This window comes from Ambystoma mexicanum, chromosome 7p (assembly GCF_040938575.1).
Source record: "Ambystoma mexicanum isolate Mex_15411 chromosome 7p, UKY_AmexF1_1, whole genome shotgun sequence".
NCBI lineage: Eukaryota > Metazoa > Chordata > Amphibia > Caudata > Ambystomatidae > Ambystoma > Ambystoma mexicanum.
In genome coordinates, this window is record NC_090939.1 from 559979698 (window position 1) to 559995084 (window position 15387).

Consider the following 15387-nt stretch of genomic DNA (forward strand, 5'->3'; position numbering starts at 1 on the left):
CTCGTCTGCCCCTGCATAAACCATAACATTTTAAAACAGTTGAACATGACAAAAGAGTGCATTTGAAAATAGCACAAATAAAAATAGGAAACCAACAAATGTGGAAGAGCATTTTGAATCTAGTGGGGCATTTACCATTTCGAAAGTGCAATTACCTTCACCGTAGCACCCCTCCACAGCTTCCAAACCCACGTGGCCATTTAAGATTTTATGGTTTATTAATTGGATGAATATAAATGATGTTATTAATAATTCGTTCTCATTGACTGAGATGTAGGAATAACCTGTTACACCTTAACCAAAATACAGTTCAGGGCATATGAAGCCTTTGGCTGTTCATGTATTCCTAGGAGGCAGTGCAGCACGGTGTGACTTGGCACATCAGTTTAATAAAATGTATCATCATTCTTTCATAAATGGATGCAGAGATGTGATGGCAGCTGGCATGGGCTGGCACATTGTGCTTCCCTTTAGCGTATAAATCTGTGTTTGAGAATCAAACAAGAGTATTGGTATTGTAGAAGAGAGGGACTTAAAAAAAAAGAAAAGTGTAATAAGTGTAATCATTGTGAACTGGATTTTTCCCTCTGTGCTAATTCCTCCTTTTTTCTTTGTTTTACTGTTTTGAAGTTAAATGGTTTATAGTTAAACTCTAATTTGATAGAAATTATCAACAACTATTTTAAGCACATGGGAAAAGTACAAAATAAAACAAACGATATATAATAAGAGGTGCCCAAAAGAGAGAAAAACAAAAGGGGAGCACCCATAAAAGCTGGATTTGAACCTCTTTTAAGCTGTTTCTGTTGTGTCTGATAAGAGGCTGCAATTATGCAGGCTATCACAAAACACAAAAGGCATCATGTTGATGCTGTTGTAATGTAGCTCCCCCTGGCTGCATTGTTTAGATCAAACACGTCTACTCTGTCCCTTACCCACAGTAACATCAGCAAGTTCTGAGGTTGGTGAAATCAGTACATAAATAATGAAGCAACCTCTGCATATGGTTGACGCAATCCAAGCCCTCAGCAGTCAGCCATATTTTATCTACTGCAGCTTGGTGGTGCTCGTTATGAAGGAAAAGGATCATGGCCAGTGACAGACACTGGCTAAACATATCATCAAAGTTGCAAAAATCCTCTACTGCCCCGAAAGGTCTTAAAATAATTAACATTTGAATTAGAGGATCGGACACTAGTCTTTGAAAAAAGCTGAAGAGTTAGTGAATAAGAAAACGATCTGACTGCATGGCTTAAAACCCATTGGCATGTGACTACCACAAAGTAAAAATACAGTTAAAGTGATAATTTAATAGCATGCATTCAGGTGTATGTGTCAAAATAAAGTTTTTCATTCAGGGGCCAGCGGGGTTGTAAAAAAAAAAAAAACAAGATAATGAGAACTGGTCATTGGTGTGGGGGTCACATTTTAATAAGGTCCCCCATGACCATTAGCCACTTAGTAGGGATTGAACTAGGTAAATATATGTGGTAAGATTGTTGATGACATTCCATTGCCTCAGCATTTCCCCTAAACTTCTGAAACCGTGCCCAAAGATGTCCATCAGGTTTGGGGCCTATTTATGGAACAATTGTGCGCCGAAATCGCATGCAAGCGATTCATGCAAGTCTGTGCGTGTGTTTTTCCTGGGAGCTGCACCTAATCCACGCTCATTTCACACGTCACTGCGACATCCCGAAAAGCTGTGCGCGACGCGAAGCACCCAACGTGTAGCGCACACACCAAAAAGGGGGCGGAACACGCATAATGGAGAACAACATGTGAAAATGAGGGCGTAACTGGGGAAGTACTGTTGGGAAATACATGGAACGCCCACACACTCCCGAACAAAACGTATTCATGTAATCGAATAGGGAAAACCCATGCACACCAAAAGACACACACAGGCATAAACCCGTCTGCCACACGAAAGCAGGCGGAAGTGCCCCCGCGCAGTCTAAAAGTGTGTGAAAACAACAAACACACATATACAGCTACAATTAATATTTCATTTCTCGCAGCAGAGATCGTCGGACACCACAGGAGGAGGAGAATAGCATGTGTCCTGCACAATGTTGCAACACAGCAGGGCGTACTGGTGGACATGGTGGTGCCCCCACATACCCAACCACACACACAGGCACTGCGCATGGGAGGGGAAAGGGCACGCGGCGAGGCAGCCCGGACCCAGCTTGTGGCCACATTTGCACATACCAGGTGACAATTGATGATAACAAAGGGACAGTCAACTGTCACAACCTTACCTACCTGAGAATGTTTCCACGGAAGTGCTACATTGTGCTACTTAAACATAACCAATCCGGTGTGACCAAAAGGAACACATGCAGGGTGCATATCACACCCTCCCCCCTGAAAAACAGGCCATGAAAATCACTGGTATGTCACCCAAACCCTCCCAACCTCTATGACCCTTTGTCGGCCACACCATGACATGGCACGCAACAGCAAAAGAGCAAACCAAATGCACAACACATGAAATAATTGTCACAAAGTGCCACGTTATAAATGGAGACAGGCCTGAGACAATTACACTTGACATGGAATCATATCAAATGACTGACCAACAACCTCACACACATGCAAATTCATACACAAATGCATGCCACTAGCGTTACCATGAACAAAAGACAGAATGCCTGTTGGCATGAACATTGGGCAATCCAAATCCGCAAAACCCAAAACCGTGTGCTGTGTGTGTGTGTCCTGCAACACACTGATCAGCACACAGCACAGTGAGTGGCCTTTGCGTTGGGGATACTCCTTGAGCATCACATAAAAAAGGACAAGCAACAAAAATGACCCTGTGACGCATGTACTCAAAGATTTGTAAGTGATCATGCGCTGCAGGGACACAGCATGTCAGAGAAGTCAATCTGTCTGCACATGTGGGCATGGATGGGTGGTTGTATGTGTGGTGGTTCGTTGTGTAAGTGTGTGTGTCAGTAGGGACATGCACTCAGTACATGCATGTGGAATGAAGTGACCCTCAGTGTCCTGTACACATCACATGTGAACATTGCCCTCCTGTACCCCCCAATGTGTTAATCCACACCAATCCCCTGCCACCTGAAAATTAAACCCAACGCAGGAACATCCATTGACCAGCAGAGCACATCATGTACATAGTACCCCACATTGACAATGTCAGACAGTGACCAATCACTGTAGCTCAAGTGTTCCACATTGGCATTGTCACCACACAGCCCCCTCCCATCATCAGTGTGGCTTTGATAGCTAAAGGGGGCAGGCTACCACCTACATCATGAAGTGCATCAACCACGTATAGAGGCAAGTAATGAAAAAACATCACAATCAACTTCAAAAAAGCACAGTTCAAAAATATACTCACCAAAATTGATTGAAAACATACAGTGGAGTAAACATCCTTAATCCCCACTAGGGGTGTATACACAGATATGATGAAAGTCCAATGCCCCTGTGTAATTTGCTGTCACACCAATCTTGCAAGCCCATGGAAAGGGGAAGCAGGAGTGGCATATGTGTCAGGACCCCAAGCCACAAACACATACACGAGACAAGCTTGTATGGTCCCAGCTGGAACACCCAGTGGATGCATTCAAATGCCACAAAGCACCACACTGTCACATGAATGCACAATAGACAAACAAAAATATAAAACAAAAATAAAAATGGCCCAATACGACCCAGGCAGGGGGGCACCCAGGAGGGGGGAGGTACAGGGTGCACCTCAACACCCACATGCAATGACATTGAGATAAAAACAAAAACTCAATGTGCTCAAAGTCTGCACAGCCCAACCTGTGTGGAAGATAAGTCATCGTCCTCGTCACCCTCTTGATGTAAATCAGGAGGTGGACGTGGCACAGTTGCCTGACCACGCCTATCTGCAGCTTGCACCTGCACAGCAGCCCGCATATGGGTCTGGTAAGCCTGGTCCTTTGTAGAAATGGCACGTAGGTCAGCATGCAGCACCGCATGTGATACATGCACTTCCTCTTGCAAGGTTGCATGTGTAAGACGGAGTTCTGCCTGCATGGCCTCACATGACATTCGGAGCACCTCCCGGCTTGCATGTAGCTCACCCAAGATGGTGTTTTCAAGCTGCTCCATCCGCACTTCTGACCGCTGCCTCTGGGACATCGAGAGCACACCCAGAGTAGATCTGAGGGATTGGTGTTCTTCCCTCAGGACCCCCCTGTGTGCCTCTGCCTGAGCAGCAAGTGCTTTGTGCAGAGACACCATTTCAGCACAGTGTGGCCTGTTTGAGGCCGCCAGCCCAGTCTGAGTGAGCGGGACATGGTCTGTGTTGCCTGCTGCTGGAGCTCCACCCACCTATCAGGGGGGAGCATGGATTGGGCCACACTTTCCATGCCTTGAGCAATGAACTGGCACACATATCATACTCCCACTCAGTGATCCTCGGTGGCGCACGGCCACCGCGTTGCTGGACATTAAACCTGCAGGACCCAAAGAGCCATGGTCCTTGCTGGATTGGCACTGCCCACTGCTGCAGGACTGCATTCCTCCGTTGACCTAATGCCCCAGGAACATGAGCAACTGGTGTGGAGTGTGGCAGTGCACCCGTATCTACCAAAGGCGGACCATCCAACACTGCCTGAGGGAACTACCCCAACAGCAGGTGTTGCAAATGGGTTCTCGTGGTCTACCACCCCACGGCCACCCCTTGTGCCGGGTTGTTGATGTGAAATCAAACCTGTGTCTGGAATGACATCCTCATCCTCTGGCTCCATTGCGTCATCACCTGTAACGTGAACAAAACAAACATGAGTACACATGTCAGCAGCACATAGCACACACACACACATAGACATCACTACATCGACAGCCAACACATGAAGCAGACAGGTCACAAACAACTCAAACTCTGGCATGAATCCAGTGGCATTGATATGCAACTGCATCCCGAAAGCAGAAATGGATGCATGTGAATTGCAAAGCCTGCACATGTACTGAATATAGTATATCACCTGCATCACACACAACCTCTGGCAGGCACAGATCACTGGCAGTAATGACATATGTCAACAAAGAGATGGCATGTAGCATAAACATGTTTGAACAGCCAAATGGCCACAGCTGCAAATGAATCAAAACACACCATGACACACGTAATATTCATGTAGACATGCATTACTAAATCATCATCACCAATATAGCTTCATTGATCTGCTGCTCGGCCCGTACCGGGTGTCATGGTCCCTGAAGACATAGTTAATGTCCCGAGCAAATTGAGGGCCTACAACAAGGTATGAGGGATCATAATGCCTGGTACGGTCCGAGATGCCGCTCCATGAAGCTTTTAGAACACCCTTCAAGGCCTGATTCAGCACTTTGTGCAGTGAATGTGCCAAAAACCATGATTCAGTATGTCAAATCACCACGCCCAGTCTCCACCAGTATTCTCAAGTGGGCCTCGGTGTACTCGTAGTGCACAACAGTGCACCTTCAAGATTGTGCCGGTTTAACACAATGGGCACAATGCATTTTTGTAAAATAACGACATATTTGTAATTCAACAAAAATGCTGCTGAGAACACATGTGTAAATAAACACTTTCACACACAGCAAAGTAAGTAGCTGTCATGATGCATACCCGCGGGCATCCAGACCACGTCCATCAGCCCCGGGAGCAGGCATCATGTTGCCCTGAGAAAACCCAGCAACGCCTGCTAGGGGCTGTCTGGGTTCAGTCCTGGCGCCAATGGTGCCAGGCTCATATGGGACATCAGCCCTGGCGCCTTAGGCGCCAGGCTTATAGGTGCACACTTACCTGATGCACACCATGCTGCAAGAAGATCCAAGCCCATGTGAGGCCTGGAAGGGACTACTTTAACTTAGGGACTATTTTTTTACTCAGGTGTGGTCGGGGAGGAATACCTACCTGGGACTACTTTGGAAGCTATTTAAACCACGCCCAAAGAGCAGCACACGCTTCGCGTTATTCTGCATCCAGCAGCGTAACGTTCACCGTGCCAGCAGCAGCATCCAGCCTTCTGCCACGCCCGCTTCGAACCTGGAGCACCTAGAAAGAAGGAAAGAAGCAAAGGTTAGAACAAGAGTATTATCTGATTTCTTACCTGATTCCGGATTCATCGCATCTTCAAACCAGAGGAAAGACTTGGTTTTAAACGCGTCGCATAGCCAGCAGCAGCACCGCGCCATACTCACCTTTCCACGCAGCATTTCTTCGATCCAGCGCTGTCTACATCTTTACATCGCCGAATCCCGGCACCTAAGGGTGACAAGAAACAACAAGGTGAGCAGAGAGAACAGACAGAGACAATCTCTTTAGCCGCCATATGCTTACCTGATTTTACCACCAGCGGTATTATTCATCAGCACGCCACATCTTCTTATGCCGCACCTGTAAGAAAAGCAGAATTCAGCAAGTTTAACCCTTGGCATTATTTACCGGACATTGTTGGTTAACACAGACTTTTACCGGAGCGCTTTCAGCTGTCAATCTTCTTATTGGGTCAAAGCTGAACGATAAAAAGAGGAATTGGAAAGGAGTGAATTCCAGACATTTTGAACTGCTACGAACTATATACTTACGGCTCTTTGCCAGGATCTTTTGGAGTCAGGATTCGTCTACAACACTTCCAATATCTTCAGGCCAGTGAAGTAACTGGTCATCAACGCGCCCCTGCGATCTTCGCAGGATGGAGGGCTCATCCTTCAACAATATAAGGTGAGATTGCTGAGAGGGCACTTCAGATGTGATTAGTGGGGAGGACAGTGGGGGTGCTATCACTTGAATCCACAAGTGGCTAAAACCATCTCTCCACTTGTAGGAGAATATTTCTACAGGTCAAGCAGACAAGATTAGGAGGGCAGATCCAGTCCGTCATCGCTGCACTACGCATCACATGGGTGGAGGCCGCAGCAGTCCGGGTCTGACCGACGCCCCTGTGGGAGCCAGGTGAGCGTAACAGTAGCTGTAATGTTGCACAACACAATGTTGAAGCTGCTTGCACATGTGTATGTGAAAGTGTTCACATACACCCATGTTCATATACACCCATATTTTGTATATGAACACCTTCCTATAAAGCAAAGTAAGCAGCTTCAACGCTGCTTGCTTTGATGTATGTGAAAGTGTATACATACATACGTGCAGGCAGCTCCACAGTAATTACAACCTGATTTGCGGGCTGTAATCAATCTGCGGGCTATACCAGCTAGTATAGTCTGCAGATTGACCAATCAACTTTGCTAAACACAGGGTGTTCTAATACATAGTACATATGTCACAGGATGCACCTGTGCTAGTGCATTTCATAACAGTGAAGGGATGAACATCTGAACATGCATGCCAGGTCACTTTGCCATTGCAGCAGTGAGTAGGTATGTAGAATGGTTTAACATGGCTCAGAAGTGGGTGGGTGGATTGCAGTATGTAAACGTTCCCAACAATCTACATCAACAAGTGTGTTTTGATGTCAATCAGTTAACGGCAGTGCAAGGGCAAGTTCAGCCATCATGTGCAATGTGCACGCAGTGGGTTGCATGGCTACAGTTACCCCCGCTCCCCCCTTAGTGAAAATGCAGGGAGGCATTGCATGGCAATGAAAGGTTGACCAGAGAACTGTATTGGCAGACAATGTTGGCTTGCATCAATTGCATCATATCAGTCAACTGACACCACAGCAGATGAGAATGGGACCGTAAGCAGGACAGGGGGCCTGCAACAGGGGGAGGCCTGTGCCCCACACAGACAATGACACCCTAATCATGTGGGTGTTGCAGGACTGAGCCAGAGTGAGCATGGAATGGATGACCAAATTCCATGATATGTATGTAATCCCAGAGATGTACTACAATGATCATCCTGCCAAGGACACATAGGGGCGTGCATGGAATGCACATGGAGCATGAATGGGCACTCATGTCCCTGGGGAGCACGTTCCAGTTAGGATCACCTAATCTGTTATATATACATGCTAGTGGGTGAGTACACACCCACTAGCATGTATATATAACAGACTAGGGGATCCTAACTGGAATGTGTTAAAAGGATAATTGTCTCAAACGTGTGTGTCTAACATGAAGTTGTCTCTCTGAACTTCTTTTCAGTATATGAAGAGACATTGGAAGATGATACTGCGAATATACACCATTCCTTTTACTCAAAAAGAGGTGGTGAGTAGCTTTGGCAATTGATAGTTGGGCTCTTGTTCTGCAACTGTGGGGCATATCGGGTGAAGAGATTGATTGGCGCCCTATCTATCTTTTTCCTGCAGTGACAGCGGATGGGGTAGAGATTGCTGAGACACCATCTTTAGAAACCTTACTAATATTGAGCTCCACCAAGGGAGATGGTCCATGAGTTCGAGACCAATGGAAGACACGTGTAAGTGCAGAATCCGTGGGCTACCATATATGTGCGGAGTTAAGATAAGGCTATTTATATATCCTGTGTTTTATATTTCTAGGTGCATGCAATTTAGCTCCATGACCTGGAGGATTGATTTCCAGCATCAACACTACCTCTGACACTATTTTGGTTAGAGGTGAGTGTGGATGGGTATTATCAGTAAAGAAAGATACACACCAGATAATTGTGTCTAATTCATTAGATGAGGCTAGAGTCTAATAAATAGGCTGTTGTATGCATTTACATCTAGAACTATTTCACAGAAGACATCACTTTTTCCTGTTATATGAGGAACCCTGAAGAGTGGTTCCTAGATCCTGAAGAAGGTCGGATTAATAAGAGGACCCAGTGTGGTCCAAGATCGGCCGAAAGATATGTAGATCCAAGAGAGAGGAACTATAACTACTCTATGAACATCTAAATGTATATTAAGATACGGAAAAAACAACATTGATACAAACAGGATTGTTTTAATGTTCTTTTGTGAGGACTGAGGTATCACATGCTTTGTTTTGTTTTGTTTAAAGAAAATATTAGATTTTTTGACTGATCGACTGAATGTATGAAAGAAGAGATGAGGATGTCAAAGAATGTATGTGGTTTAAATATGTTCTGATTTAAGAACTCGAAAATGATGTGAAAAGAAATAAAATATATATTTTCCTATTACAAGAACGGTTTTTGTAATTGTGAAAGTATTGCCTCTAGCCACATATATATCTAGGTCAATTGTTTAGTTGCTATATACCTTACCTGGAGGACCTATGATATTTATAGGTACCCTTATATTTAACCCTGGGGACCATCTGCCATCTGCACAGTCCGAGTGAGACACCCTGCATTAAGTACAAATGACATACCCCACAGTATGTGTTTGGCAGGTTTGCAGAGGGAAGTGTGCATGTACCAGGAGCGTGGAACAGGCCATTGCAGTAATCCAACATGTTACCCACCAGTGCCATGGTGAAATTGAGGGGCAGGCGGGTGGAGGGGCAAGGAAGCATGCCCGCTTGGAGTAGCAGGCTGTCCACACATGCACGTCAGTCATGCGATGATAGCCCCAGTGCTGAGTGGAATGATACCACAGGCTACATGCAGACAGCTCAGTGAGCTGGAACATGGACCGGAGGGGCAGCCGAGTGACTAGCAGGTGAGTAGGGTGCATGTGTGGTGATGAGGACAGTCCCTGTCTGCTTCACATGTCCTTTTTTTTTTAACACACATGAACACTTTTTGGGCTCCACAATTTCAATTGTGGAGCCCAAAAAGTGTTCATGTGTGTTAAAACATTGTTTCGAATAACACTTCGGGAAAAACTTTGAAGTTCAATTCATCGCCTCCCTGAATGTGATCCAGTATGCTTCACATGTCCAGCATGCATCACAACAGGCAAGCATCAGTGAAGCATTGCATGACTCGCACATGAGAACCATGTACACCTAGCATGTAGTGGCAGTCAAGCACAACACATCACATAAGCAAACAACACATCGGCTGGAGAAACACGCAGCAAAACACACAGGACGATGCATCCTAATCCAGCATCTCTCCCACTCCTTGGATCAATTCTGCCTGGATGAAATCTGCAGCGATCCCCTTGTGCGGATTGAGTTCTTCCTCCTCAGGTGGTGGCCCACTGCCAGTCACCTGAGTCATGGCATAATCGGAGGCTCGCTTTTGCTTTGCACAGCGTTGGAGGTCATCCCAAAGCTTTATGCAGTCCTGAGCTGTGCGCACCTGATATCCAAATGCATTAACACCATCCGCAATATGCTGCCAGTGGATTCAATGCTGGGCAGGCGTAGTATGGCAATTTGGGACAACTAGTAGATTGCATTTGTGTTCCGACACATAGCCCATAAGAAAGTCCAGTTCCTGCTTGTTGAAAGGCTTCTTCCTCGACGTGCCGGAGGCCGGAGCTGTGTCTGGGGTCCCAACCTCTTGCTCAGGAACAACCTTCCTTCTTTTGGGCAGTGGTACGGACCCTGACAGGCAAATATCACCCTGATCAGTAGGGACAGTGGCGCTGGTGGACTGGACCAAGGGAGTGGCTGGTGGAACCAGGACGGAAGCCCTGACTTGCGTCAGTGGCTGCTGGGTGCTGTTGCCAGGACCCAGCGCAGCAACTGCTGTAGTGCCAAGGTCTGTGACCGACACAGTCCTGGCTGGCAAACTCACAGCCGGGGTGGTGTTGGCTGCATCTGCCCATGCAGTTGCCACCACCCGGCTGCTTGGGGCAGCAGCTGACAACACTGCCCCAGGGACATGTGCCTCGGTCAGAGCATCCCTGCGCGCACATTGCTTGTGCCTCCTGACCACCTGGAATTCAGCCTGCGCTGGCCAACCCAGAGTCTGGGTGGTGGTCGCCACAGCTGCACCGGCAGCTACCACTACCATTGGGCCTGTGACAGTAGATGAAACTGACTGCCGGGTCACATGGGTGCCAGTGTCGGATGCAACAGCTACATCTCCCGGAGCCGCACGGGGAGGTGGTATGACTGCACCAACACGTGCAGGACATCCTGCCCAAGTGGTGCACCCGTGCCTCTTCCCCCTCTGCAGCCACCCTGGCCAACTGGGACTCCCCTCACTCCCTGGTCACCCCCTCGCCATGTCCCTGACCATGCCCAACATGTGGAGGATGCCCGATTTAGGCTGCCCTCACCTTTCGTGGCCTCCCAACCCTGGCACGGATGGAATAGTGCCAATGGGAGGTGCACACAACAATTGTCCTGGGCAATTGGGGTGAAGGGGGCAGGGTATGTGATGTAAACAGCTCCCCTGTGCTCCTGCAAGGCTGTATGTGACTCCTGGGGGACCATGGACCAGAGGGGCAGCCGAGTGACTAGCATGTGAGTAGGGTGCATGTGTGGTGATGAGGACAGTCCCTGTCTGCTTCACATGTCCAGCATGCATCACAACAGGCAAGCATCAGTGAAGCATTGCATGACGCGCACATGAGAACCATGTACACATAGCATGTAGTGGCAGTCAAGCACAACACATCACATAAGCAAACAACACATCGGCTGGAGAAACACGCAACAAAACTCACCGGACGATGCATCATAATCCAGCATCTCTCCCCCTCCTTCGATCAATTCTGCCTGGATGAAATCCGCAGCGATCACCTTGTGCGGATTGAGTTCTTCCTCCTCAGGTGGTGGCCCACTGCCAGTCACCTGAGTTATGGCATAATTGGAGGCTCGCTTTTGCTTTGCACAGCGTCGGAGGTCAGCCCAAAGCTTTATGCAGTCCTGAGCTGTACGCACCAGTTATCCAAATGCATTAACACCATCCGCAATATGCTGCCAGTGGACTTAATGCTGGACAGGCGTAGTATGGCAATTTGGGACCACTAGTAGATTGCATTTGTGTTCCGACACATAGCCCATAAGGAAGTCCAGTTCCTGCTTGTTGAAAGGCTTCTTCCTCGATGTGCCGGAGGCTGGAGCTGTGTCTGGGGTCCCAGCCTCTTGCGCAGGAGCAACCTTCCTCCTTTTGGGCAGTGGTACGGACCCTGACTGGTAAATGCCACCCTGATCAGTAGGGACAGTGGCGCTGGTGGACTGGACCAAGGGAGTAGCTGGTGGAACCAGGACGGAAGCCCTGACTTGCGTCAGTGGCTGCTGGGTGCTGTTGCCAGGACCCAGCGCAGCAACTGCTGTAGTGCCAAGGTCTGTGACCGACATAGTCCTGGCTGGCAGACTCACAGCCGGGGTGGTGTTGGCTGCATCTGCCCATGCAGTTGCCACCACCCGGCTGCTTGGGGCAGCAGATGGCAACACTGCCCCAGGGACATGTGCCTCGATCAGAGCATCCCTGCATGCACATTGCTTGTGCCTCCTGACCACCTGGAATTCAGCCTGCGCTGGCGGACCCAGAGTCTGGGTGGTGGTCGCCACAGCTGCACCTGCAGCTACCACTGCCGTTGGGCCTGTGACAGTAGATGAAACTGACTGCCGGGTCACATGGGTGCCAGTGTCGGATGCAACAGCTGCATCTCCCGGAGCTGCAGGGGGTGGTGGCATGACTGCATCAACACGTGGCAGGACATCCTGCCCAAGTGGTGCACCCATGCCTCTTCCCCCTCTGCAGCCACCCTGGCCAACTTGGACTCCCCTCACTCCCTGGTCACCCCCTCGCCATGTCCCTGACCACACCCAACATGTGGAGGATGCCCGATTTAGGCTGCCCTCACCTTTTGTGGCCTCCCAACCCTGGCACGGATGGACTAGTGCCAATGGGAGGTTCACACAACAATTGTCCTGGGCAATTGGGGTGAAGGGGGCGGGGTATGTGATGTAAACAGCACCCCTGTGCTCCTGCAATGCTGTATGTGACTCGTGGGGGAAAATGACTGGTCACACAATGCTCAGGCACCCCAAATATACAATAAAACAATGCATGCAATCCCTGGTAGCCCACATGTGTGGAATTAACCTCCCGAGTACACAAAAGATGCATGCGCGTGGGACACACAGACTACTATGACCTCGAAAATGGGTACGCGATACACCGGGGGACCTGCAGTGTGAAAAATAGCGAATTTGACTAACCGTCTGACTAGCGTGGGAAAGAAAAACACGCATAGGCAACACCCCCACCAAAAGAAAAGGTATATCCTTGATCCGCTGTGAAGTGATGGCGTGTGAAACAACAAGAAGTAACAACACACGCGTCGGTCTCCACGAAAAGCATGTGGTGTTTTTTCATGTGCTAAATAACTCTGCATTGAGCTGGCCATGAGACAACACACGGAAGACCACGCTCCTGTCCAGAAGGCCAATTAACTGCCCCCAGAGCCCCGAGCAACCTCCCACAAGCCATCTGCTGCTGTCTGCCTGCTGCCATCACGCCCTGCTATTTGGTGCCTGCACATCAGCCATTGCCAGGGGTCCAGTTGCTGGGACCACCCCTACTGGAACAGAAAACTCCAGAGTGGTGTTCCATCACTCCACAGCCCAGCCCCAGGACGAAGTTGCCCACCCACACCTGCCTCGGGGTTGCCATGTCAGGGCAAACACCATCTGAGACCACTTGTAACCCCCAGCCAGAGAGGCAGAGGGCTGTCAGCTTCTCAGCCAGAGAAGTTGGCATCCTGGTGGAGCAAGTCCTCAGGAATTATGATGCCCTTGTCAGAGGACTGTGTGCCGACAAGGAAAGACGGAAGAGGACCTGGTCAGACATCGTGGTTCTCATCAACGTGGAGGGGGTGGCAACCCGCAACTTGAAACAGGTCCAGAAGCGCTGGGAGGACTTCAGTTCCAGGACCCTCAGGAAGGCCCGGTGCATCTTGCATGCAGCAGATGCAAGGTTGCGCTGGGTCCAACTTACCATCGACCAGATGAGGGTCCTGGAACACATCAACCCAGTGCCTCACCACCGGGTCCTAGAGAGGCTTACCCATCTGGAGTCGAGCGGTGAGTGTCTGAGTTATCCCATTCCACACAGTGCATGTTGAGGTGTGGCAGGAGTGCGCAGCTTGAACATATGTTTGACATGGCCCATGTATCGATGTGTGTGTGCAGGGACATGCCCATGCTGCATGTGAGTCCAGTCATGTGTGATGCACATCAATTGTGTATGTGTTCCAATGCATGATGCCCAACTGCATGTGGAGATGCACACATGTTTGCATTTCTGGGTATGTACTATGCCATGGTTGGGGTGTGACACATGGATGCTAGTCCCACCTTCATGTACGTGCACAGTGTACATGTGTGTGTGTCTGTTTGGTATGTATGTGACTGTGAGACGCCATGGATGCATGTGACACGGACATCTGGGTACCTGATTGGCAGATGTGACATAGTTGCCGATGATTGCACTGTGACAGGTGGTGGAGATGTACAGATGCATGTCTGTATGGTGGCGTGTGTGCATGTGATTGGCACTTCCCATGTTGCTTGTAACGTCATGCCTACCTTTGGATGTTCATGCAGTTACATGTGTATGGATGCTGATGCATGTTGCACACTCCCTGTGTGTTTGTGTATGTGTGTGTGTGTTCAATTGACCTCAGTGTTGGGGAGTGTGATGGCGTCTGTGATGTCTGACACAGCCACTCATGTGCAATTGTTATGTGTCTAACAGACCATTGCACGGTGCCCTGATGCCTGTGTTCTGTCTCTCACTGTCTGCAGCGTCGACTGATGAAGAGGGCGGAGACAGTGCTGTGGAGCACAGCGGCAGGGATGCCACTGCCAGCCAGAGACACAAGGCCCAGCTCCCCTCCCAGGTTGTAATATCTTCTGGGATTGAGGAGTCCGGTGCCGCGTCCATGGCTGCAGCTGCCGAGGGGAGGTCCAAGAGGCGAAGGTTGGAGGTGGACTCTTCGGCAGCAGAAGGGGCAGGTTGTCCCCCACAGGGGTATACTGAGGAAGACAGCATGGAGTCATCCAGGTTGGTGGGGGGTGTGGTTGAGGAGGAGGCCGTATCAGCCCCACGCACAGGGCCTGGAGGGGGTGGTCCTACTGGTGCAAGTGGTGCAGTCCAGGGGCAGGGGCAGGAGGCAGCACAGGCTGCCATAGAGGTGCCTGTGTGTAATCCTGCACCTGGTCCTGTGACTGCATCAACCGGCACCAACAGGGATGCCTTTGTCCAGACCCGTTTTGCAGGGATGGGATGCGTCTACAACAACTGGCCTCCCATTCCCTGCAGACGTGGCAATCCGTGACCGGATTGAGCCTGTCCTAGTCGGTGTTGCGTTGCACACACGTGATATTCCGGATGACGTGCAGGGTTCTAGGCATGACAATGCACGTCATTTCGAATACCTGTGTGCCTGCCTCGACTTGCTAGGACAGGTCACCGGCGCAGGGTTCCTCTGTGTGCTCAACGCTCTTGCAACCCCCTCTTCAACTGCACCCCCTATGCACCAGTCGTCCTCTGTGAAGTCTTCCCACACTTGTCTCATCTGTGCACCCTGTGGTCCTGCTCCTCAGCTCGTGGCCAGGCTGGTTGAGACCACATCCCTGCCACAG